Source organism: Danio aesculapii, chromosome 4 (assembly GCF_903798145.1).
Source record: "Danio aesculapii chromosome 4, fDanAes4.1, whole genome shotgun sequence".
In the NCBI taxonomy this organism is placed as follows: domain Eukaryota; kingdom Metazoa; phylum Chordata; class Actinopteri; order Cypriniformes; family Danionidae; genus Danio; species Danio aesculapii.
This window is the reverse complement of record NC_079438.1, coordinates 30,469,813-30,497,367: the sequence shown is the minus strand read 5'-3', so window position 1 is coordinate 30,497,367 and position 27,555 is coordinate 30,469,813. Positions and strand designations below refer to the sequence as shown.

General features: G+C 39.6%; 1 pseudogene; it reads left to right on the top strand.

The window, feature by feature from the left end:
* The first annotated feature begins 353 nt into the window (after nucleotides 1-353).
* LOC130222862 (NACHT, LRR and PYD domains-containing protein 12-like) lies at nucleotides 354-27,555 on the top strand (annotated as a pseudogene).

The window sequence follows — 27,555 nt, the reverse complement described above, 5'->3', positions numbered from 1 at the left end:
TTAACTGTTGCTCTGCTACTTTTACAACACACTTACCATCATGTACAAAATAAATAACAAACATGAATAAACAATATAAACATAACAACTTAAATGGGGCTACAATTCATTCATTGTAACTTGTATACAAGTACAATATATAAGCACAATATATACCAAATTTGGAAAATGACCTGTTAAATTACTGCATTACAAAAGAAGACTGTTACATTACAGTGATTGCTTTACTTTGTCTTCTTAACACTGCTATTGAGAGCTGAGAAAAAGCCTCCAGTGATAATTGTGTGTCTTTTTCATCTGACTGTTTTTTTCCCTCATGTTTCAAACATGTTTTGACATGTTTTTCAGACATGCAAGAGTTTTCAGATCAACTCAACAGTTCAGCGAAAGAACAGAAAGATCTGCAGACATTATTTGAGGTGAAAGTTTGCTCTTTCTGTGCTTTATATCATCTATGAGTGTCATCTGATTATCCATTTATTATCTCTTTGTGTTTCTTAGACTTTACTGCTGAGCTGAAGTCATTTTGATGATCTGTGTTTATGAGTGATCTGTGTGTTTATTAGTTAGTCTGTAATTTTCAGACTGTGATTCCTATCATATTGCTGTGAACTCTGAGACAGAAACTCACTCGACAGCTTCATTCACAGCAACACAGTTACAGAAGCTCTTGAATGCAGAAAACTCAAACTGCAATAACAGTATCCATAAATGCATTTAGTTTGTTTTGTGAGTGCACTCTAAAATATTCTGTAAAAAAATGGGAAAATGTACTGGCAGCTAATTACACAGATGTTTTACCATAAATTAAAAACGTTTACTCTACTTAGGTAAATGCTCGTTAGAATTATATTTACCTACTTATAGTTCACTTTAATGAAAAACAGTCTGTTCTTATTAACAATATCCAACATAATTCACTATTGTACTTTCTCCATGGCTGGTTCAGACAAGACAATAATCATTTAAAATAATGTTAAAAAGGTAATAAAGCAGTCTTTTAACTAAAATATTGCAATATTATTTTATTAACCGTACTTACCAGGGGAAAACAGAGGAAGAACTATGTCCTGGTGTCTATCAAATGCTGTCTGAGCTGCGATCCCCTTAAAACACCCATAATATGTTTAGTACAAAAAAATTCAGTTAGAATATACAGTCATTTAACTGTTATTGTTCAGATTTTTTTACAGTTTGTAAATTTGTGGAAAAGAAGGGCAGAGTAACTTTATATCATAATAGTCCTTTACAGTACAGTGGATTCACACACTCTTATTTGTAGATACATGAGCTGAAAATCCTGAAGAGTTTCAGTAGTCAGAGTGGTTTCATTTGTTTTCCTGAAGTGCTTATGGTTAATTGATTCTGATGATAAACAACCTTCTGCTGTGGCTACAACTGTCACCTGTTTTACATAATTTATTCATTCAATCATTCATTTTCATTTCGGCGTAGTCCCTTTATTATTCTGGGGTCGCCACAGTGGAATGAACCGCCTACTTATCCAGCATATGTTTTACACAGCGAATGCCCTTCCAGCCGCAACCTATCACTGGGAAACATCCATACACTCCCACATTCACACACATACGCTACGGGCAATTTAGACTACCCAATTCACCTGTACCATGTCTTTGGACTTGTGGGGGAAACTGGAGCACCCGGAGGAAACCCATGCAACATGGGTAGAACATGCAAACTCCAAATAGAAACGCCGACTGACTCAGCCGAGGCTCAAACCAGTGACCTTCTTGTGTAAGATGAACGTGCTACCCACTGCGCCATCGTGCAGCCCTGCATTTTTTTTTATAGTTTTATTTGTCTAAATACTATTAAACCTGTACATTTCAGAGATCATGAAATTTCTCAAAACAAAAGCAGAAAACAAACTATGAAATTCTCCTCTAAAATAAAGTAAATCATTTTCAAATGTACATTCATTCATTTATTTTATTTTCAGCTTAGTCCCTTTATTAATCTGGGGTCGCCAACTTATCCAGCACATGTTTTATGCAGCGGATGCCCTTCTAGCTTCAACCCAGTACTGGAAAACACCCAAACACTCTTAACATTCACACTCATACACTTCGGCCAATTTAGCTTAATCAATTACCCTATAGTGCATATGCAGTGGTGTAAAGTAACTAATTACAAATATTCAAATTACTGTAATTTAGTAGTTTTTCTCAGGAATTGTAATTTACAAAGTAGTTTTAAAATTGTGTACTTTTACTTTCACTTGAGTACATTTTAACTGCTGTATCTGTACTTTTACTCCACTACTTTTCTTCAACCTGCAGTCAATACTAGACCATACTGTCTATGGTTATTAGAAAAATCAGTCCTGTCATTCTTGTCCAATCAAATCGCACATAGAAGGTAAAGCGCATCATAATGAACTACCTTAAGACATGGGCGCTTTATAGTAGCAGCAAACTGCTTGGAAGTATGAAAAGTGTGCAAGATGTCCAAAATCTTTGCACGAATTGACCCAGTGACTGTTTACATGCATGTCACTGATGAGAAGATGACGGATGTTTACTGTATAATGACGTTGTGTAGTGTACACGTTACCACTAGGGTGTCTATCAGACGATGGATTTTGGTTGCCATACCTGATGAATAAATGTTTGTATTTGACGTCAATATAACATTGGTTTAAGATGTTGGTTCAGTGTTGGATTTTGGTTAATTTCCAACACAACCTAAAATCAAGCAAATATCAACGTCATTTGACATCAAAGTAAGATTATCCTTAGACGCTGGCTAGACATTAAAACCTAAATCTAACCTAATATTAACATCTTATGACATTGTGTTCCTGCTGGGCAATAACAAGATGCACTACAAAATGTTACGTTTACACACACATGCACAAATTACATGTAAATGCATCAGCTTTTTACAGCGTAATACTACTCTTGAGTACTTTAGAAAGGGCTACTTTTTACTCATACTTTGAGAAATATTGAAAACAGATACTTTTACTCTACTTACACTACCTTTTAGGCAAGTAATGGTACTTTTACTTGAGTATGATTTTTCAGTACTCTTTCCACCACTGCGCATGTGTTTGAATTGTGGTGGAAATCGGAGCACCTAGAGGAAACCCACGTCAACACGGGGAGAACATGCAAACTCCATACAGAAATGCCAACTGACCCAGCCGGGGCTCGTTTTTATAGTAATTTAACATAAGCACAAATGATAAAAGTAAAACCAGAAGCATACCAACAAACATAAGCAGTTTTTAACTAGAGGGAGTAAAACTGTTTAAACTGACAAAAGAAAAGAAAATTGATAACAGAAACACACTAAATCCCATAAATAAACATAAACAAAAGAAAAGGGGTTCTCAGGAATAAAATGGCACCCACATCCCTGCAGCTTCCCACACAGAGAGAAGGATCACAACAACAGTGATAAAACTATTCTAAAAGACTACAATAAATTGTAAGCTAATAAATTGTAAGTTTCATGCAGTAGAGATCTCTGGTACTTTCAGCAACATCACAGTAAGGCAAGACAGAGCTTCATCTGTTACCATCTTGGTCCTGGCTATTCCCTCTAATATCCAGCAGAGGGCATCATTGCCCTAGTACTAGAGATTCACCAGACTCCAAGTTCCATAATCCCGTTTGGGGGTTGATTATCCAACAGATGATCACAATCTCCACTCGCACATATATACAGAATCCCAACATCAGTTCTGTGCAAAGTCTTGTTTTGCCCGCAGACAATTCTAAGTATTTAAATCACTTCTGAACTGCTTACCTGTTACGACATGCCTGTACCTTTGACTGTGAGTGTTTTCTGCCTGCCTCATCGTTTAAGATCCTTAGCTACCTGCCTAGACATCTGCCTGATATTCTGATTATGATACCTCAAGGTCTTGCCTTGACCATTGCTCTGCCTGACCACGCACATATCACTGCCACTTTCATATTGCTGTTTTTGTCGATTATTGAATAAAGCTTGCAAATGGATCCACAACCCTCAGAGTCTACTTTACAACATCACTCTGACATCAGGCTACAGGATGACAGACATGTTGCTTAGCTTTTGAGCTGGTAGATTAATGAGCAACAGGTGCAAATGCCCATCTTACTCTCAGAAACAGCAACATCATATGAGTAACATTTAATCAGCTCAGAGTGTGTTTGGTCTTACTCTAAATTTAGTTAAAGTTAGGCTGCGGTTACACTGGGCTTTTCCTCCCATAGACTTCCATTCATACGCACGCGAATGTGTCAGACCGGAAACGCAGGGTCATGCGTTAAGTTTCGCAAATTGCTGCGGTGCAAAGTTCAAGCTTGGTGAACTCTGACCTGCAAAATCGCATCGCTTGACTGCGTGAGACCATCGAGGATCAAAATAGGACCTCTCTGGACAGAAATTTAAAACATGGAACAATCGCTGGCTTTTTAAAATGTTCACCGCAATGTGACCGCAGCTTAACTCAGCAGGAGATTTCAATTTAATGAGACAAATAAATGATTAATTAATTGATGATTGAGCCCTGATGATGAACACCTGCTGCTAACAAGTAGGTAAACTTTCAACAATTCTGACTCAAAAGATGTAGCCTTAATATTTGAGTGTTTGGAATAATCAATAAATGTCCTCAGTTGTCTACTGGTCAAATTTAAGGCAAAGTGAACTACTTTTTAAATGAGCTTCTTTATATTTCCATTAAATCTCTGCATGACAGTAAAGAGGGTTCCCAGTTACCAGTTTGGTGGGCGAGAGAGGTCATGATGTCATCTCATTACTTGATTGGTTCACAAAAGGGTGTTGTCCATATTTGTATTATTGATTCTGTGATCAATCTAATGGCTAGTAATGGTACTAATAATATAATTTGTAAAATAATAATGGTTAATAAAATATATGTAATGTAGGTTAAATTCAGTTCTTTTGCAACATACAGGACACAATTGATAAATACATTGTTTCCTGGATTAAAATGAAGGCATTCGAAAATGCAAACAGGAAGATGGAAATGACTTTGTGCACCAAAATATTTTTTTACTCAAAAAAATTATTGAAATGTATTTTAAAAGAGGGTCAAGATATGCCAAACTTACATGGCCCACATATCATCTTTTAACATCTGGGCCAAAAACTACATTTGACATCTGGCTCATGACTTGCATGCTGCCTTAAAGACGGTGCCACCTCTGCCAAACCTGGGCAAAATTTGGCCAATATTTAGCCAGTGCCAGATGAATGCCTGCTCTTTAACAAATCTGGCAAGAATTTGTTGCTACCTGGGCACATTCTCAAGCTGCTGCAATAATCATCTAGTTATTTTCTCATGTCTGCATTAAACAGTGTAAGCTGAGGTCTACTTGGCCATGTGTGTCACAATAAATATAAAATTTGATTCAGATAATTTTGACAACTACATTTCAAGAGCTTTTATATTGTATTAGTTGTCAGTTTTTTCAGTGTTTTTCAGTACACTTTTTTTCTGCAATAATTCTACAACACTGTCAAAAGAAATGTACCAATAAGGTACATTAAGTATAACTGTACCTTTAAAGGTCCACAATAGGCTCTTATTTTGTACCCCATATGAATTATAAGTTCTGAACTAGAGGTACAGAAAGGTACCTTTCAGGGTACCACCACAGTGATGGGCATTTGTACTCAAGAATGTAGTATACCGGGTTTTTTAACAGTGGTCAAATGTGTGTGATTCTCCACCAGTCTGAATCTGAAGTGTTTTCTAAAACTGGTTTTATTAGTTTTCTAAAATGGTTGTGGTTTAACCAGTTGAATATCTAAATAAATACTCCTCCATGATGATACAGGAAGAAAAGTTACAGAGCTTCTGCTTAAGACACAAGTTAAGTAGACAAACAAGAATCTACATTATTCCTGGTTAGCAAGTGCTACTTAAAAAGGTGACAATCAATTTCAGAAGGTAGCTCTCTGAAATCTCAAGTTTCTGTTAACATGTTAATTTCATTATTCAAAAAAAAAAATCAATACTTAAGTCCATATGTTAATTGTGAAACTAATTCAGATGTTGTTGCTCTTGTCCCGAAGCTGTGAATGGTTAAAGCACCATGGCGAATGTTAAACAGCTGCTCAAGAACTCACTATATGAACTGCTAGAAGATAACCTAAAGGAAGTTCAGTGGTGCCTAATAAATGACCATTCAGTTATTTTAAAAGCTGAAATGGAGAATGCAGACAGGTTGAAGACAGTGGATAAGTTGGTGTCATGTTTTGGATCAGAAAAAGCTTCACAGTGGACATCCTGAAGAAAATAAAGCAGAATGACTTGGCTGATCAGCTGGAGAATACACAGAAGCATGGTATTGTTTAATTCCCAGCTCAAATATTCCATGTTAAAACTCTGTACTAGCAATGGTATTTGAATTCAGTATTTCTATGGACAGCAGTGATTGTCAATCATAACACTATTGCATGTAAATGGGTGCCTGAATTTCACATTTTCAACATTTGTGGGCTTTAAGAAGCTGCATATTTGCTCATGCTGAATGTGAATATATTGTTTGTCTTTGTTCTTCTGAATTTGTTTATATGTGCAAGCACAGGGCATAATTATGTTTTACAACTTTTTCTTCTCTCTTGTAAAGGTGCAGCTTCAGTGAACTGTGAATCTCCTCCTCTTGATTACACAAACACCAGCCATGAACTAAAGAAGAACTTAAAGGAGGACTACAAGCAGATATTGATTGGTAATTCACAGATGGGTCATATGAAGTACCTGGATGATATTTATACTGATCTATATGTGGTGGAGAACGAGACTGGAGGAAGAGAGAATGACCATGAGGTGATACAGATGGAGTCAAAACACAACCAACAGACAGCCAAGGATAAACTACTCAAGTGTAATGACATTTTTAAAATTCAGCGTGACACAGGTCGACAAAACAGAAGAGTCCTGACACTGGGGATCGCTGGAGTGGGAAAAACTGTCTCTGTCAGCAAATTCATCCCTGACTGGGCTGAAGGAAAAGACAATCAGGAAATAGTCTTCATATTTCCACTGCCATTCCGTAGACTGAATCTGATTAAAGAAGAGAAGTACAGTCTCATAGGTCTGCTTAACAAGTACTTCTTTAGAAGACCTGAAGGACTGAGCTCTCTTCCTGAAGAACAAGGTAAGGTCATGTTCATCTTTGATGGACTGGATGAATATCGCTTTGAATTGAACTTTAAAGAGGAGAATGGATTTACAGATGTTGGTAAGGAAATGACAGTGAGTGAGATAGTAACAAATCTCTTAAAGAGACAGCTGCTATGCTCTTCCCTCATCTGGATCACATCCAGACCAGCAGCAGCCAGTCTGATACCCCAAAACTACATTGATCAGGTGACTGAGGTGCGAGGATCCAATGATGAGCAGAAGGAGCTGTACTTCATCAAAAACAGCAGTCCTGAGATTGCTGGAAACATCATCAGCCACATCAAGAAATCCAGGAGTCTGTACATCATGTGCCACATCCCCATCTTCTGCTGGATCTCTCTCACTGTTCTTCAGCCTCTGCTGGGTCAAGAGAGCAATGACAAAACACCCACAACTCTCACAGAGATGTACACCAATTTCTTACTGTCTCAAAAGCAACAGATGAACGAAAGATAAATCAATGATTCTGAACCTGAAGCCAATGTTGGGTCTTTTGATGACATTGTTCTGAAGCTTGGTAAACTGGCCTTTAAACAGCTGGAGGAAGGGCAACTGATTTTCTACAAAACAGATCTGAAGAAGTGTGGACTAGATGTCAAGAAAGGGTCTGTGTTCTCTGGATTATGTACTCGAATGTTTCGGGAGGAAAACCCCTTTTCAGGGGAACAGGTTTACAGTTTTGTACATCTTAGTGTTCAGGAGTTCATTGCTGCTCTCTATGTGTTTTTCACTTACAAAGACAAGAAAGCAAATCTATTTCTTGATTCCAGGAAAAAGGAACTGACATGGAAACTCTCTAAAAAGACCCTGTTTAAACTTCATAAGGATGCAGTAGAGAAGACTTTACAAAGCAAGAACGGACAACTGGACCTTTTTCTTCGGTTCCCTGCTGAGAACATCAAAGACACAACTGACTATGTCAAAGGGAAAATAGAGGAGGAGAAATCAGCAAAGACGACCATCAACCTCTTCTACTGTCTGAATGAACTGAAAGATAACTTTGTGGAAGAACTCCAGAAGAGTCTGACCTCTGGAAATCTTACAGAACAGGATCTGTCCTCTGCTCAGTGGTCGGGTCTGGTGTTTGTGCTCCTGATGTCAGAAGAGACTCAAGAGAAGTTTGAACTGCAGAAATACAGAAGATCTGATGAAGCACTGATGAGACTGATACCAGTGGTCAAAAACACCAGAAGAGCACTGTAAGAGTTTTCTGTATACGCTTATGCCCATTACACACATCGATTTGCAACACTTCTTTAATCAATGAGTCATATGCATGCAGTGCAGAAACAGCAGAGACTATTTGTGCTTTCACATCAAATATGCATTACTGATTCACCTACTGTATACAATATCTGTTCTCCTTATGTTTACTGCATTTTCAGACATTCTTTTCAATACTTTGATTCTCTTTTTACACAATACAATAATATAATCTCTCCTTTCTTTTAACACATTTAAATATAAATAGTGTGCATTTCAAAACTGATAGCTCTACTATGTTAACATGAGCTTGGAAAAGGGAAATATAAATATTGATTTAAAATTTTTATTAATTATAACTAATAATTATCACATAAATATGTGAACTGTTGTTGAGTACATATAGTGATTTTTACCTTTGGTCAAACTAAAACACAACATTTAAATGTTTTTGTCTCTGCTCTGGATTACCCCTGCTAGATAAACACAAAATTATTTCTGTTTTTCCTCACAGGCTTCAGTGCTGTAATCTCACTGTTCGGTCTTGTAAGAGTTTGTCTTCAGCTCTACAATCCTCAAACTGTGTTCTGAGAGAGCTGGACCTGAGTAACAATGACCTGCAGGATTCAGGAGTGAAGCATCTCTCTGATGGACTGAACAGTCCAAACTGTAAACTGGAGACACTGAGGTCTGAGTTCAAACACTTGATTTATTGATTATAACATTTATTTACATTTGATGAATGGCTAAAAATTACACTGTAAATTAGATTTTTGTTCTTATTTATCAGATTTGTCATGTGTAAACTCACTGCCGAATCTTGTGAGAGTTTGTCTTCAGCTCTACAATCCTCAAACTGTGTCCTGAGAGAACTGGACCTGAGTAACAATGACCTGCAGGATTCAGGAGTGAAGCTTCTCTCTGATGGACTGAAGAGTTCAAGCTGTAAACTGGTAACACTGAGGTAAAATAAAAAAAGATAGTTTCTATAAAATAAACGCTGTCACAATTTACTTTTACATTGAAAATACCACAAAGAATGATAACATGAGAAAAAAATGCTGCCATGTATTTTATTTTTATGATTGTTCAAAGTGCATATTTCTTATTTCAAGTGTGAATTGAAGGGCACCTGTATTTACCTGTTATTTAGCAGAAGCACCGCACTACGCATATAGATAAGGATGACCATCTATTAAAAGAGGTCACCCAGAGCTCCCCAAGCGCACACACACACAGACCAAGTTATCGAAAAGGGGTAACGGATTTATTATACATAAATATTTCCAATATCAAAATCAAAAGTGGTAAGAGAACAAAAGGCCAAAACAAAGTACGCTAACTAATATTAAGGATCTCTTACCTAAACCAAAAATAAAGTCCTGTAAATAAAACGCTCCAGTTACTAAAGTAACTCTCATTCCCCAAGGGAGGAAACTTCCATGCTATGTGGAAACTTCCACGCTATGTGGAAACTTCCACTATGGGGATTATGTCAGAATCTAATCATCTGAAAAATTATATAAACGGGCCAATGAAATGCCAATGAGTTGGCAATGTCAGCATGCACAGCTGGCACTACTTACAATCAATTTGAAATAAAAGTGCAGTGCGTGCCAAGCTGAGGCATTCTTTTCTAGCTGAAGAGACTATCGTGTCCAACAGCTAAGGAGCAATCATTTTGACGAAGGAACATAGCATTTCCGTTCCCTCTCTCTGGGAACGAGGGTTACTTTGGTAACCAGAGCGTTCTCCTTTGGGAGGAGAACTTCAATGCTATGTGGAAACTTCCACTATGGGGAAATGAATGGAAAACACCATATGATTGAACCTTACCTTGCCCCCGATGAAAGGTTATGCCAAGTTAAGAGCGTGAGCGCACCTGCATCACCGGAGGCGCAGTCTTCCAACGTGTTCCCTGGCTCTTACTTATCACACTTCAACTGAAGTTTTACAGATTTAGATATATTTTTCAGGAGTCATAATGTGTCTACTTAATTTCTAGGAATTTTAATATGACAGTACATTGGGAAAGTGTGCAGTCCTGATAGGGAGGATGCTGCAAAGGCCACCTGCTGCCCAAGTGGGGAGACCTGGTGGCAAGAAGACATATGGAATAACTCTGAGAAGGGAGAGTACATGTATGAAAGAGAGATGGTTAGCGGGGAGAGAAGACACTGGTCCGCCTGGTAGGGGAGACTACATCGTAGCTGAGTGAGCATATGGGATCGCCTGCGGGGATCGCACATAGCGGGCACCTATACCCAGAACGCGGGCTGACCAGTGGGCATGCCAACAACGTAACAGGCCATCACCTGACTCCTCTGCTGAGTCAGATGCTGGGGGCCTCTGAGGAATCTCTGCAGGGTTCGCCAAACAGGGAACTCAACTGACAAAACGAGAAAATGCACGTATCTCTGTGTTAGAGAGAAAGGCGCAGCAAGCGTTTTACAACACCTAACCAAATTTACTTATTCATCTGGGTTTTCCAGCACACGTGAAAAAATTGGCTCCCCTCAAAGATTAAAAAATCTCATAATGTATTACGTGTCACCCAGCCCGCAGCTCTACAATGTCTGTTAGAGAAGCGCCGTGTGCTAACGCCCAAAAGGATGCGCGCTCTGAGTGGAGTTCGCTGTCACTCCTGTGGGACATGGTTGCCCTGGCTCAGATAAGTGAGGGAGATGGCATCCACTGTTTAGTGGGTATGTTCCAACCTCTGTTTTGATACAGCACTTCCTTTGTCAGAGGATCCGTACAATGCACAAAGTACGGTCTGTATAACACGCAAAGCGTGAACAGGACAATAAAGGGGCTGGGTCTGCCTCTCTCTGGCTCTGTCTATTCCGTCTACTTACATATCTCTCTATATACAAATACACTTTTTAAAAAACTTTTCATCTGTACTAAGGCCCGCGGCAACCTCCTCCTATGCTGTTTCCTTAACCTGCAAGTCTATTTTACAAATTTTATAGATCATACTGTATGCTTCTCAAGATCTATGAGGAGTGTCATTCATGTCTGGTGCACACAAATCAGAAGACAATCAACTGTGATATCATGTAATTTGGTTTTTGATTGTCAGGATGTTGTAGGCCTAGTTATAATAATATTTATACAATATAGTTATAATGATATGTATACATGATCAAACTAGTGTTGCTTTCTCCACTTCAGTAATGTCCAGCGGCAGAGTAACAGTTTGTGCAAAGGATGAGACAGACAAAAGTAATCAATGCATGCCCTTCTTTTACTTATTTTCATGTTGTCAGGTTCACAGTGCAAACAGCTCCCAGGTGGAATAACTTGAGTGAACATAAAACAAAGCCGAATAAAGCATTCTTCCTCTGCTTCAGCTGCACAGCACACGGCGAGCTCACATCATCCAGCATGTGTGTCGAACTACACTACCCACAATACTCTTCGCTATGGACTACAACTCCTGTAAATAGCAGTCTTAAGCTTCCCCTCTCCTGCAACACTAGTTAAGCAAAACTAATACTAAAATTGTTTTACATTTGGATTTGTAGTTTGGCATGAATAAATATTTGTTGCAGTTTTTAATCGTTTAAGTTCATTTAATTGCTATTATTAACGCATTTCTTGGGTAAAATTGCTACTTTTTACTGTTATTCAATGTGTTTTGGTCATTATCAATGCACTGTCACTTTAATTGAGCATGAACAGCGCAGCAAAAATAGACCCAGTGCCGAAACTCATGGCACTGCTGCTTCAGCAACGCTCATGCCTCACACTGACGCGGTGCTGCTGTGTGCAGTATGAAAGCTCTAATCTGTTAACATAGACACCGAAAAATACATGCCCTGCTCATGCTCTGCTCACGTGCCGCTTACGCTTGCAGTGTGAAACAGGCTTGACTTTACACAGTATCTGTGTGAGTAGGCTCACTGGAGAAATATGTATTACGCACGCCCCAGGGCCAGTTGTGTAGCCAGAGGCACAGCTGGAGTCTCCATTTTCCCAGGCGAAACTGCCGCAAGAGCGCATTGACTGCATGGTTGAGCTCGGTGGGGAAGAATGGATTGCAATCATTTTGCAGACAGCAAATGAGCTGAGACATGCTGCAAAGGCGGATACCTCCCTCGTGGCTCCAACCAGAGAAAAGAGGTGCTCTGTACGGGGGCAAGCTTACACCTTTCTCAATTGACCTGAAGCCCCAATAGGTCTCGGTGCCGAAGCAGCCTGTCTCTGTGTGTAATCAGTTGATTTTGTGAGCGCTAAATCAGCCAGTCGAGAGAATTGAGTATGAGGATGCCCATGGGCCAAAGGGATGCTAGGGCACCCTCCGTGAGCTGAAAAATCAGTGGAGACAGAGAGAGTCCAAAGAGGAGGACTTGTACTGCCAGGTTCGACCTTCAAACGCAGACCGCAGAAACTGATGGTGGTGTGGAAATATGGAGACATGTAGTACGCATCCTTCAGGTCTACTGCTGCAGACCAATCTCTAGAACGAATGCACCGGAGGATGCGCCTCTGCGCAAGCAATCTGAATGGCAGCTTGTGAAGACAGCGGTTCAAAACGCACAGATTTAGGATTGGCCGTAGCCCACCGCTTTTTTTGGGTACGATGGAGTATAGGCTGTAAAACCCGCTCTCCATCTCGGCTGGAAGGACCGGCTAAATTGCATCCTTCGCCAGGAGGACAGCAATCTTGTCTCGCAAGACAGGGGCAGGCACAGGGCTGACCCTGATGAGATACACACCCATAAACCCGTTTCGCGAATTGAATTGCGTAGCTGAGTCTGATTGTGTGAATGTGCCACCACGAAGGTTAGCTGGCAGAGCCCTCGCTAATGGCTTCATCACTATGATTGCTGATGTACCAGCAGTGGGTCAGCACGGAGAGGCAGGGCCGATCCAGGGAACACTGGGGTTATGGCGACAAATCAATGCCAAAATTAATCAAGCGCAGTGGTGATGTTTACACTCGAGATGTGAACCGGGAGCAGATCATCATCTGTGCGCACTATGTACGCTCATGTGAGCATGGTCATGCCTAGGGCTGCACGATTATTCGAAAAAAGATCATGATCTCGATTCGACCCTACACACAATCTTAATTCAGCTTTGCTACGATTTTGCCAATTATATTTTCAATGTCAGGAGAGAAGCAAGGCAGACACACAAGTCTTCACAGCAACATTGAACCTTCAAATGGTGTTAAAGTGTCACTTACTGTAGTCATAAGGTATAATTCACCCCAAAATGTTATTTCTGTCTTCATGTAATGATGTATTCGTGGCCGTGAAATTACACGTGAAAGTGATCGTTTGAGAGCCACGCTGAAAGAATGATATGCATGTGTGTGTTTTTTCTCAGTGACAGCAACCATGAGCCGCACTCGGAAGTGAAAGTGAAACCTGTGCGCACATCAATGATCATATTGCATTTTAGAATTATGATTACGAGCATTTGATTTGTTTTTTTCTTTCATATCAAAGTGTTGTGCATGAAAATAAATGTTTACTGTGTCAGTATAACAACCCTAGCTTATAGATAATGTTGAATATAATGCAAGAAGGAATCTGATAATGACAAATTTCTAATTTTACCAGTGACAACAAATGGTCTAATAATGCTGACAATAACAGATGACAAGCACATGTCTTAAACATAATAAATCAACTTTATAATTATGAATAGTTGTATTCTGATGTCATCATTTTACTGTGAATTGACAAACAGAACATATTGAAAGTCTGTTCAAGTCCACCATAATGTCTATACAAAATTTTGCATTTTAAGCAACAGTAGATCTACACACAGGCCTAATATTATTGTTGTTTTACTATATGCTTGACAATTAACAATAATAATTGGCTAATCATATTAATCTTTATTTTACATTTACAGAATCGTGAAAAAATTGTGATCTTGATTTTAAGCAAAAAAAATCGTGATACACATTTTTGCCAGAATCGTGCAGTCCTAGTCATGCCTACAGCACGCGCGATCAGTTCTCTCCACTCGCTTGCTGGTTCTTTTCTCTGCTCACGCGAAATTTTTTGGATTTTTGTCAGTCCTGGAGTGGGACTTGGTTTACTTGTTACCTCTAATCCTATTGGTTACTCTAACTTTCCGGAAGTTAGCCTGCGCTTCGCAGCGCTGGTAGATGGCCATAGCGTGCAGGGTGGAAGCAACCTGGCCCGCCGATGTGTGGGCTCTGGCTCCGCGGGAAGCAGATAACCAACACGCCTTGGACGGGAGATGAGGCTGACTCCACCAGGAAGAGGCACCACACGAGCCTGCAATTGCACTCTCAATCTGGGGAATCGACTCATACTCCCTGGCTGCTCCACCACCAAGGATGGTGAGGGCTGAAGCGCAGGTAGATCGGGAAGAGAAAGGCGCCCCCCCAAGATTGCATGAGCCCATTGTGCACTCCCAGGAAGAAAGGGACGGGAGGCTAGAAAGTCTTGCATTTTTGCATCCTCCACATACACCTATCTAGTCGGTTCAGCTACAGGGCTGGGGGATAAACCATCTCCAGGCGGAAGCAGCCTGGGAAAGCACGGTCATCATGTCTGCTTCTAGTTCTAGTGGGAGGGAGCGAGTTCGAATCCTTCATCAGACAATGACAGCCCGTTCTCCGATGCAGCGATGGACATCTGAGCCTCTGTGTTATCAAGTGAAAGGGTGGCCATTCGAGGACAGCACGCTTCTCTCACTCAAGCTTAAATAGAGCATGTGGAGTTCCCACCACGGAGCGGGGGTCAGTTGGCATTGGTGGCCCTTTTGCAAGAGCGAGATGCGATCCTAAATGCGCAACAGACATCGACTCTCTCAGAAGCTTCATGAAAGTCTCTTCAGCTAGAAAAGGATGCCTTAGCTTGGCACATTCTGCGCTTATATTCTAAATTGTAAGTAGCGACAGCTGTGCATGCTGACACTGCCAACTCATAGGCATTTCATTGGCCCGTTTATATACTCTTTTTGATGATTGGATTCTGACAAAATCCCCATAGTGGAAGTTTCCACATAGCATTGAAGTTCTCCTGAAGGGGAACAACAATTCTACCCTCCTTATCTATCCTTTAAACAGGAGAAAAAGTGGCAAAAGAAAAGGGTCTTCCCTTATATCATTCAGCAGTAAATAAACATTCAGCCACAGGTAATACAGAATACCGTCCTATTACCATATTAGTATCTGTATCAGTATCAGTATCTATGTTAGTATCTGACCAGATGACTTTTAAAAAAGGGTTTCGGACAGAAAGATATCACTGCAACACAGAGAATTTAGAGCGATCTGCTCACACACACAGCAGCGGGGGGAAACAGGAACAGAACTCAACAAACAGCGCCAACAGCATGCTTTTATAATTGGCATCGCCCCTCTCACAGCTGCACCTGATCTCCACTCATGTGGAGAGAGAGAAAGAAACAGATAAGGGAGGATACAACACACAGGAACAATACACACTAGCATTGTCAAAATAAGTTACTCAATATGTAACCAGATATAATATTGCTCTTAAGTGTCTGTGAAATTTCAGCTCATAACATAATTGATTCATGTTCTTTGGGATTTTTGCAGCATGTCTTAAAAGAGCTGTGCACTCACTTCAAATAATCAAACCATGAACTGAAAAGTCATCATTTTGATTGAAATCTGGCCCAAACAAAGTTCTATTGTAAGTTTGTTTGGCCATTTTAAAACCGTTTTGACCTGCAATTCCTTCCCCCCTGATTCATTTCTCGTTGCCCGGTTGTCAAACAGGAAAGCAACATTAACACAACAACACTAGACACATGAATACACTAGAGGGTCAGGTAGCAGAGCCAGTACAGCAGCTTCTGCACCTGTATGATCATTCCTGGAGGGGGTCCCATACTGGCACAAAGCCCATTTCAGAATGTGTCCTTAATATGAGAGTACATACACCGGTGGAGCCATTCAGTGTCTGGCTGCAGCAAATATAAAGCGGTGTAAATATGTGGAGGAGGAGGCTGTTTGCCAGTGGATGAAACTGTGGTGGCCCTTTTATTCTGGCTGTGGAAGCAGGGTCTTGGCAAACGCACGCCATTCCACTCACATTTATTTGATCTTCTTGTTTATCTTATAAATAATTAATCAACAAAAATGCATCAAAATGAAGAGACAAATTATATAAAATGAAATCGGTTGCAAAAACAAGAATCTTCCAACAACAATGTATGATGCTGTCAAAATTGTGACAATGCATTTACTTTTATTTTATTTGGTGTACTGCCATGCTGTATTTACCATGCCTTCATGATGTTCACAACCAGCAAGTTAAAGAATAAATACAAAACTAATATTTAAACTAAATAAAAGTGCATTTTCAAAAAATGGTTACAACACTGTCCCTATCTCTCAGCCGTCATCATCACAGTGTTGTGCAGCATGACACATTCACCGCTTCTTTTTGCCCTCAGACAAAGAATGAAACATAACTTTTGTTGGGGCACACCTTTCGTGCAGATCCTTATGTACCACCTTTTGCAGCTTCTATTCCAACAACCAGTATTTGAAAAAACGCGAGTAAGACCGAATCTTCTTTTAAAAAAGGTTTACTGAAGAAATGCAACAAAAATACAAAGTAACAATAGAATCAATATAGCTCGGCATAGCTCGGTCAAAAAACTGTGTTGCTTCCAACATCCATAACTGCAATCTGCCTTTAACGTATGAACTAATGACCTCAAGACGTATTACTGTCGGAAGCCAAAATACCAAAGTAAAGGTTTTTAAATTGTATCAATTATTAAATTATGCATTTTAGATAATACAATCACAATGAATTCTTAATATATTTAAATATCAATTTTCATCATGCTTTAACCTTTTTAACTAAATTATTATCACAAATGAATTATGCATAACTGGCTCTTACAACTTTGTTTGAAGTAATCCAGGGCCTTCACTCACTCACTCACTCACTCAATTTCTGTTAGCTTATTTCCTCATTTATCAGGGGTCACCACAGCAAAATGAACCGGCAATTATTCTGGCACATGCTTTATATGGCAGATTCCCTTCCAACTACAACCCAGCACTGACAGTACAACCTTCGGTGCTGGGAAACACCCACACACTCAGAGAAAAATAATAAATGAATGAGAATCTATGCATGAGAACGATGCAAGAATGATGCATGAGAATCTATGCAAGTGTCATTGGCTCAGTTATATCATTTCAAATGCAAATGCAACAAATGCAACAAATACATCATAACATGTGTGTGTAAATGGTAATGACAACTTGACATTACCAAGCGAACATTAATCTGTCATAAACATGATTGTCTAGTGGACATTATAATTGTGTCATGAATTTTATTACAGCGTCATTATAATGTAATTAATGTTCATGATGCTATTATACATTTATTTGACATCATACTGGCAATTTTAATGTGAAATTTTAATGATAAATTCAGTTTGTTCCACTAAAAGAAATTATCAAAAAAAGTTCATGACACAATTCTAATGGCCTCATGACAATCATGTTTATGACAGATTTATGAAGTTGGCTTGGCAATGTCAAGTTAAACAACACAGACATCTCAAACAATGTCATCTCTGCATTTACAATGGCATAACTGAGCTAATGAGACTTAATGACAATTGTCTTAAGCATTCATAACATCTCATCCATATTCATGACATATCACAACATGATTAAAAAGCTGTCATGACAGTCTTATGAACCCCTTCAAGTAAAGTGTTTTCAATTTTCCTTCTGTGACTAAACTAAAGCAAATATCAGCTTCTGCACAGGTGTGTGGGTGTGTGTGTTAGTGACGTCTGTCTGTCAAACCAAAGTAATGTTAACTGTTTGTGTGTGTTTGTAGGTTGTCTGGCTGTATGGTGACAGAGGTAGGCTGTGGTTTTCTGTCTTCAGCACTGAGTTCAAACCCCTCACACCTGAGAGAGCTGGATCTGAGCTACAATCATCCAGGAGATTCAGGAGTCAAGCTGCTCTCTGAAAAACTGGAGGATCCAAACTACACACTGGACAAACTCAAGTATGTGGAGCATATACATGGTTTTGTTTTAGTGATTTCTGCGTAGAGACAGAAAGCGAATAATCTGGTGTATATTTATAGATTCTGCAGATTTTAGAGTTTAACCCTGTTGTAATGTTGGGTCATTTTTATCCACTCTGGGGTGATTTTGAGCCTTAGTTAGACTTTCTCTTATTTTGACACACATTTTGAGAAAATGCTTTAAACATTAAGAAAAACAAATAAAACTCAATTTTACTACCCTTTCATTGTGTTGGAGATGAAAACATTCACTAAATAAAACTGCTGTAAAAATGCATCAGAATTTTTTTTTTTTTTTTTGTAATTTTGAAAATTACAGGATTTGAACTCTTTATTTGCCAAATTCATAAATGATGTCACTGATTTGGTAAAAAAGACACACAAAATGACATATTTTCAATATAAAAAGTATTTGTGGACTGGATTTATTTAATCTTTTATCACAGTCTTGGACATGTAAAAGATGTTTTTTTTCTCCTTAATTTACTGTTTATGGCTGTTTTTGCCCCTTTGACTTCCATTATAATCACATTTTTTGATTACAAAACCATGACACCCTATAACCATGCATTCTTGATTGTTGGAGGTTTTCCCTGTTGGGAAGAGGTAAACTTTGTCATTTTTACTACTGATCATCAGTTGATATTATTAGCCCTTAATAAGGCCTGTGCAAATAAAAAGCTTTATTTCTAGACTTTATATGGTGTTACATGGAGTATAACAGCTAATTCAGTGTGTGAGAGTGACCTTTGCGCACTTACTTTGATGCGTCTGAAAGAATCTAAATATGCACCTCAGCTCTCAGAACCACAGGGAGTAAACAAAAACAAAGACTGTATTTATTCAATTCAATTCACCTTTATTTGTATAGCACTTTTACAATGTAGATTGTGTCAAAGCAGCTTCACATAAAAGACCATAGTAAATTGAAACGGTGTAGTTCAGTTTTCAGAGTTTAAGTTCAGTTTAGTTAATAATCACAACTGAGAGTCCAAACACTGAAGAGCAATCCATCGATGTGCAGCTCTACAGATCCTGAACCATGCAAGCCAGTGGCGACAGCAGCGAAGAAAAAAGTGTTCATAGCTGTTTATAGTGTATATAAATGAGATGCAGAAACCTGCATGGAGCACATTCATGTATCATACTGCTAAGTGATGCACTGAGTGTATGCTTTGCTAAAAAGATAGGTCTTTAATCAAGTTTTGAATTGGGAGAGTGTGTCTGAGCCTCGGACATTATCAGGAAGGCTATTCCAGAGTTTAGGAGCCATAAACGAGAAGGCTCGACCTCCTTTACTCGACTTTGCTATTCTAGGCACTACCAGAAGCCCTGAGTTTTCAGATCTTCAAAAAAAGCGTATTGGATTGTAGCGAGACAGAAGGTTGGTTAAATAAACAGGAGCTAGATTATTTAAAGCTTTATAGGTAAGAAGCAATATTTTAAATTCAATACAAAACTTAACAGGCAGCCAGTGTAAGGAGGATAAAATTGGGGTGATATGATCATATTTTCTAGACCTGCTAAGAACTCTGGCGGCTGCATTTTGTACTAGCTGAAGTTTGTTAATAGACGATGCTGGGCAGCCAGCAAACAGTGCATTACAGTAGACCAGCCTAGAAGTCATAAAAGCATGGACTAGTTTTACTGCATCTGAGATGGATAGCATACTTCGTAACTTAGCGATATTTCTCAGATGAAAGAATGCAGTCTTTGTGATATGGAATATTTGGTTTAAATTGCTGTCTAATATAACACCCAGATCTTTTACAATAGAGCTAACTTTGTATCCCTCTAATTGTAGGTCGAGTTGTGGAATCTGCTGTGTACAGAATTTAGGCCCAATAAGTAATAAGTCTTTTAGAGTTTAAAGAGCTTAAGAGAAGAAAATTATTGGTCATCCAGTCGTTAACATCTTTAATACACTCAGTTAGCTTGGACAGATTAGACATCTCATTTAGTTTAGTTGAAATATATAATTGAGTATCATCTGCATAGCAGTGAAAGCTGATCCCATGTCTTCTAATAATGTCTCGCAGGGGTAGCATGTATATTGTAAACAGCAAAGGGCCTAAAACTTATCCTTGAGGCACCCCATACTTTACTGGGCTTTACTGGCCATTGTAGAGCCTGTCCCTGGACACCTGTAGAATTTAAGCGATTTATGAGGATATTGTGGTCATTGGTGTCAAATGCGGCGCTAAGATCGAGTAAAACTAATAGCGAGATGCACCCTTGGTCAGCAGCCAAGAGTAAATCATTGGTTATTTTCACTAATGCGGTTTCTGTACTGTGATGAGCCCTGAAACCTGACTGAAACACTTAAAAAAACATTGTTTGTCTGCAGAAAGGAGCACAATTGGGCAGAAACAGCTTTTTCTACCAGTTTAGACATAAATGGAAGATTTAAAATAGGCCTATAATTAGCTAAGTTGCTGGGGTCCAGTTGTGATTTCTTAATAATAGGCTAAATAACAGCTTTACAGCTTGTAAGGATTTGGAACATGGCCTAAAGATAAAGAAGAGTTAATAACGTTAAGAAGAGGTTCTCCTATAACAGGTAGAAAGTCATCACTACTACTTTGAGGTTTTGTTCCTAAGATGGCCGATCATTTGTTAATTTAGCAATGGTGTTAAATAAGAATCTAGGATTGTTGTGATTATTTTCTATCAGTTTGTAGAAGTGCTCGGCCCTGGCAGATTTTAGAGCCCTCCTATAGCTGGACATACTGTCTTTGTATGCAATTCTAAAGACCTCTAAATTCCAGTTCCAGGGCACGGCTTGCTGTTTTGAGAGCGCGAGTATGACTATTATACCATGGTGTAGTTTTAATTTGATGGGTGCCACAGTATTTACTGTGCTAATAAAGATGGCATCCATACTGCTGGTTACTACATCAAGGTCAAGGTTGCGTTTGTGGGTGTATTTCGAAATAGAGAAAGATCAGGGAAGTTATTTGTGAATTCATCTATGCATCGGCTTGATGTTGAGAAGAACAGACTAAACAAATGCAAGTGGATTTGCCTGCCAATCTGCTGGACATTTGCTGGTGAGAAGAGCAGCAAACAAAATCTGAAAGGGCTTCACCTCTACCAGTTTTAGAAATGGTTATGGAGCCTGACCTCTACAGCAAGCTGCAGAAAATATTGTCTTTTCCTCTGACACTACAGACTCAGGAGAGTCAGATCCTTGTTTTTGTTGTCAACATGACCAACCATGGGCACCGCGCAGTGAGAAACTGGACTGGGGTGGACACCCCAGATCTTCGTGCCGAACAAGAACAAGAATAACATGAGCTCATGCACATCCTCTTCATTATGGCAGAGCTACTGCCTGCCTCACCTCATGTCTTTTCAGTGCAGCTTTATGTCAGATTCTAACACTAAATAAGTGATAGACAAATGTGAAACACTCACCTATCACACTCACCTCCTCAGAAGTCTACACCGCACTGAGTCGGATCAATGTGCGTAAGGCTGCTGGACCAGACGGTATCCCTGGGCACGTCCTCAAAGCATGTGCAGAACAGCTCACTGGGGTATTCACAGACATTTTCAACCTGTCGCTTAACCTAGCAACTGTGCCAACATGCTTTAAAACCAGCTCTATTGTGCTAGTGCCCAAACACTCCAGCCCAACATGCCTGAATGACTACCGCCCTGTAGCACTCACACCCATCATCATGAAGTGCTTCGAGCGGTTGGTCCTGGCACATCTGAAAGACTCTCTGCCATCCACACTGGACCCACATCAGTTTGCCTACCGTGGCAACAGGAGCACAGAAGATGCCGTCTCCATAGCACTGCACTCTGTACTCACACACCTGGACAATAAAAACACGTATGCACGAATGCTGTTTGTTGACTTCAGCTCAGCATTCAACACTGTCATACCCTCTAAGTTACTGATCAAACTCAGAGACCTGGATATCAATCTCTGCAACTGGGTTATGGACTTTCTGACTAACAGACCTCAGAATGTTAGATCAGGCCACATCTGCTCCACCACCGTCACACTCAACACTGGTGTACCACAGGGCTGCCTGCTGAGCCCCTTCCTCTACTCCCTTTTTACCATCGACTGTAGGCCTGTGAACAGATCCAACACCATCATCAAATTTGCAGATGACACCACAGTGATTGGTCTAATCAGCAATAATGATGAGACTGCCTACAGGGAGGAGATACAGCATCTGGCCACTTGGTGCACCGACAATAATCTGCTCCTTAACACCAACAAGACCAAGGAGCTCATTGTGGACTTCAGGAAGGGACGAACAGGCTCACATGATCCCATCCACATTAATGGGATGGCCGTTTAGCCTGTCTCATCCTTCAAGTTCCTGGGGACCCACATCTCAAAGGACCTTTCCTGGACCACCAACACCTCCAGCCTGGTCAAGAAGGCTCATCAGCGCCTATTCTTCTTGAGGCAACTTAAGAAGAACCAGCTTTCATCAGCCGTCCTGGTGAACTTCTACCGCTGCACAATAGAAAGCATCCTGACCAACTGCGTCACAGTCTGGTATGGAAGCTGCTCTATTGCCGAGCGTAAGGCACTGCAGCGGGTGGTGAAAACTGCCCAACGCATCACTTGGACTACACTGCCAGCCATTGAGGACATCCAGAAGAAACACTGTCTGCGCAGAGCACGCAGTATTCTTAAGGACACCTCTCACCCTGCTCACAGACTGTTTTCTCTCCTGCCTTCCGGCAGGCGCTTCAGGCTCCCCCGGACAAAAACCAGCAGACTGAGGAACAGCTTTTTCCCCAGAGCTGTCTCCCTTTTGAACTCTGCCCCTCACTGACTCGTTTGCCTCCACAATACACCCCCCACACTCCTCTAACTTATACTCCTCACAATCACTGCACTATTTAACATTTGCACATTTAAAGTTTGCACATATTCATTGCACTGATTCATTTATCTGAACTGTACATACCCACTGCACATGGACATTTGTAATTATGTTTATCTATCTGCACACTTCTGCTATTAATAGCATCCTGTACATATATTTATTTATTGTAAATCTGTTCATAGCTAATACAATCTGTATATAATGTTCATAGTACATCCATCTGTAAATATTACCATAATTTTTCTATAACTGCACTTTATAACTTATACCTGTATCCTGCACTAGCTGCTATTGCACTGCTGGTTAGACCGAAACTGCATTTCGTTGCCTTGTACTTGTACATGTGTAATGACAATAAAGTTGAATCTAATCTAATCTAAATACATTACCTATTATATGAAAAGTGAGGACATATAATAAAAATGTTTAGAATGTATAAAATCATTTTAATAATAATAAAATAATGTAACGTGAGGCACAGCTCAGTGCTGCCTCCAGTGGTGGAGCCAGAGGGGTGTCCGGGGTGCCGCTGGACACCCTTGACATCTTATTGGCCACCCCAAAATTTATTTGCTGCTGGCAGCTGCTGATGCTGATTGACATTTGTCAATAATTTGTCTAAAGACATTGTTGAATTTCAACTCTCAAGCTATTTTCAAATCAATGACGAGCCAAAGACAAGAGCATGGTTTCAATAAGACGAATAACAATACATCATAACATAATATCTGAAATATGTTATTAGTTTTTCATAAGGTTTGTTTGCTGAGGAACTTTTTTTGTCCGCTGTGTAAGTTAACAAGGCAGTGACGACATCAGTTAACTTAATGAGATTAGAGAGATCAATTAGCTCTTTAGACAGTTAACGCTATACTTCATCTGGGCTAGTACTACATGCACATTGTATGCAGCGGTGGATTAGCTATCTGGCTGACCGGGCAGTTTCCCACTGGGCCAACATACTTTTTGGGTTGCAATCGGCCCATAAAACACTTAAAAGACTGTTGATTTTTTTCTGTCTGATTAATTGACGATGCTGTGATCTGTGATGCTCTGAAAGTAATAACAGATGTCTTTTTCGGACAGACTGGCCCATGTGACATAATCTGCAGCCCAGTGGTTCTTTACTTTATTGACATTGGGCTGACCCAATCACAAACTCACATTTTGGGCTCTGTGTGAGCATGCAGCGTCGGTGTGTTAAAATAGTTGAGAGTCACCTGTTTTACGCCTTTATGGAGAGCAGTTTGCCTTTTGTGTCAGCAGCGTGCAGCGGATTGGCTGTTGTACAGATTAATCTATCTCTGTCTATTCTATCTAGTTACCTATCTGTATATATAAATACTTTTTATTTTTATTTTTCATCTGCAACAAGGCCTGCGGCAACTTCCTCCCATGCTGTTTCCTTAATCTGCAACTCTTTATTTTACAAATTATATAGAACATAAAGAACTGTCTGCTTCTCAAGCTCTATGAGTGTCATTCGTGTACAGCAGGGGTGACCAACCCTGTTCCTGGTTATCTACCGTCCTGCAGATTTCAATTGCAACCCATATCAAACACACCTGCCTTTAATTATCAAGTGCTATTCAGGTCATAATTGATTGGTTCAGGTGTGTTTGATCAGGGTTGGAGCTGAACTTTGCAGGAAGGTCGATCTCCAGGAAGATGGTTGAGCACCACTGATGTACAGGTATGTGAAGGTGTACTCGGTCAGAAGACAATTGCCAGTGATATCATGACATTTTGTTTTTGATCGTCAGCATGATGTAGGCCTATATAGTTACAATAATATTTATACAGTATGGTTATAATGATATTTATACACAATAAAATTAGTGTGCAAAAAAAAATTACATTTAGTTTTATAGTTCGGGTACAAACAAATATTTTTTGCACTTTTTAATTGTTTAAGTTCATTTGATTAACTGTACAAACTTTAATCTATGTTTGATGTTTCACTGTTGAGTTAAAACAAATTAAGGGTCTCTGACACATTGCTTTTATTATTTAACTTTATTTTGTTAATCAACATTAACTTTGTGCATAAGCAGGCAGTTTTTGTTAAGTTCATTATTTAATATAGGCTCCCTCAAAACACACAGGCACACATAAGATGGACATCCAGTGTGGATATAATTTTATTATAATGATAAATTACATTTTTTAAGTTTTTAATTAGTCAACTTGGTGGCTGTGCAGTGGGTAGCATGATCGCCTCACAGCAAGAAGGCCACTGGTTCGAGCCTTGGCTGGGTCAGTTGGCGTTTCTGTGTGGAGTTTGCATGTTCTCCCTGGTGCTCCGGTTTCCCCCACAAGTCTAAACACATGTGGAATAGGTGAATTGGGTAAGCTAAATTGTCGGTAGTGTATGTGTGTCAGTGAGTGCGTATGAATGTTTCCCTGTGAACCCAGTGATGGGTTGCAGCTGGAAGGATATCTGCTGCGTAAAACATATGCTGTTGACGATTCATTCCGCTGTGGCAACCCCAGACTAATAAAGGGACTAAGCTGAAAAAAAATGAATGAATTTGTTGAGTTGGTAAACATATTCAAGAGTGTGCATGGGGAGCATTTTAAATGTATTTTGTTCCAGTCCAGTCCTGCATGTATGCAAGTTATTATTTATTTATTATTATTATTTATTATTATTATTTAATTTAGGATGCAACATAGTGAGTAGATGATTAGTAAATGATTATGTATTCATATTTTGTATTATATGTTGGTAATTAAATAGATTCGGGTTTTCTAAACATTTTTATTTTGTGTGTGTGTGTGCGTGTGTGTGTGTGTGTTTATGTGTGACTTATAAGCTGATGTTTGTTTACTGACTGAATATCAATCTGTGTGTGTTTACAGTCTGGATCATGGAGAAGACACGAGGATAACAGCAGGACCACGCAAATGTACGTCTACACACACACACGCACACACATACACACACACACACACACACACACACACAAACAGCTATGGTTATAAATGTATCTCTTGTTGTTTTCAGATGCCTGCTTCCTCACACTGGATCCAAACACAGCACACACTCTTCTCATTCTGTCTGAGAAGAACAGAGGTAAAGTGTGTCTTAGGTGTTGTGCAGAGAGTGCGTGTGTGGACGCTGCTACTGGGAGATTGACTGGAGTGGAAATGATTATGGTGTGGATATATCAGTGTCCTATAAGAGCATCAGGAGGAAGAGAGGATGTCGTGAGTGTGTGTTTGAACATAATGCTCAGTCCTGGAGTTTGAGCTGCTCTTCCTCCAGCTCCTCATTCACACACAATAACACACGCACTCGTCTCCCAGTAAAGCGGCTTAGCAGTAGAATAGGAGTGTTTGTGGCGCAGGAACAGCGCAGGAACTCTGATCTTCTACAACATCTATAGAGACACAATGAGTCTCATCCACTCAGTCCAGACCACATTCACTTCGCTCTGTGCTGGGTTTGGGTTTATTAATCCTGGATCATCAGTAAAACTGTGCTGAAGACTGAGGAGAGATTTGCCCATAATCCACTGCAGGATCAGTCAGCAGCAGTGAGATGATCTGCGTTGCAAAGGGCTCTTTATTCAGACACTACTTGAGAACTGTAGACTGTTACTTCCCTCTTGTGGATAGACCGCATATAATTTGAATGTTCTAGAAAGTAGCATATGTGTGTAAGTTGGTAATAGTCTGTGTAGCATGGAGCACATGAGAGTCATCCTCCTTTCTAATGGTCTTATTTAATTGTGTGCGTGCATCTAAATGTAAGTAGTTAATGTATAAGATGTTTAGTTTAATTGTTTAATTACTTAGTGCTGTAAAGTCACCCTAAGAGCCAGTTTTATACTACCTAAATGCATGATTAACATCTGTATATAGTTTATCCTTATTGTTTGCATCAAGCTGAAGCATATTTGCCTTTTATTGAGGTTAGTTAAAGGATATTAAATAATTTAATGAGGTTGCCGTGTAGGCTTAGAAATGCATAGTCATGCTAACGAACATGCTGTACTGTGTGACGTCAGTATTGCACACAGCCGTGGATTCGATCCCCGGTCAGACCAAAGTTGAGAAACTGATGAATAAGCTATATAAAGTGAAGATAAGTATTTCTAAATATTATCTAATGTCTTTCTAACTATTGTTACTGTTCATTTAACTATTATTTATTGTATTTGTATACTGTGGGTGAATGTTAATTACTTATTCTTTGTTTATACTTGTTTGTAGAACCAAACACACACCCAACACCCATATGTCTGCTTATATTAATGGAAATAAACCCATGTGAGACAATAAA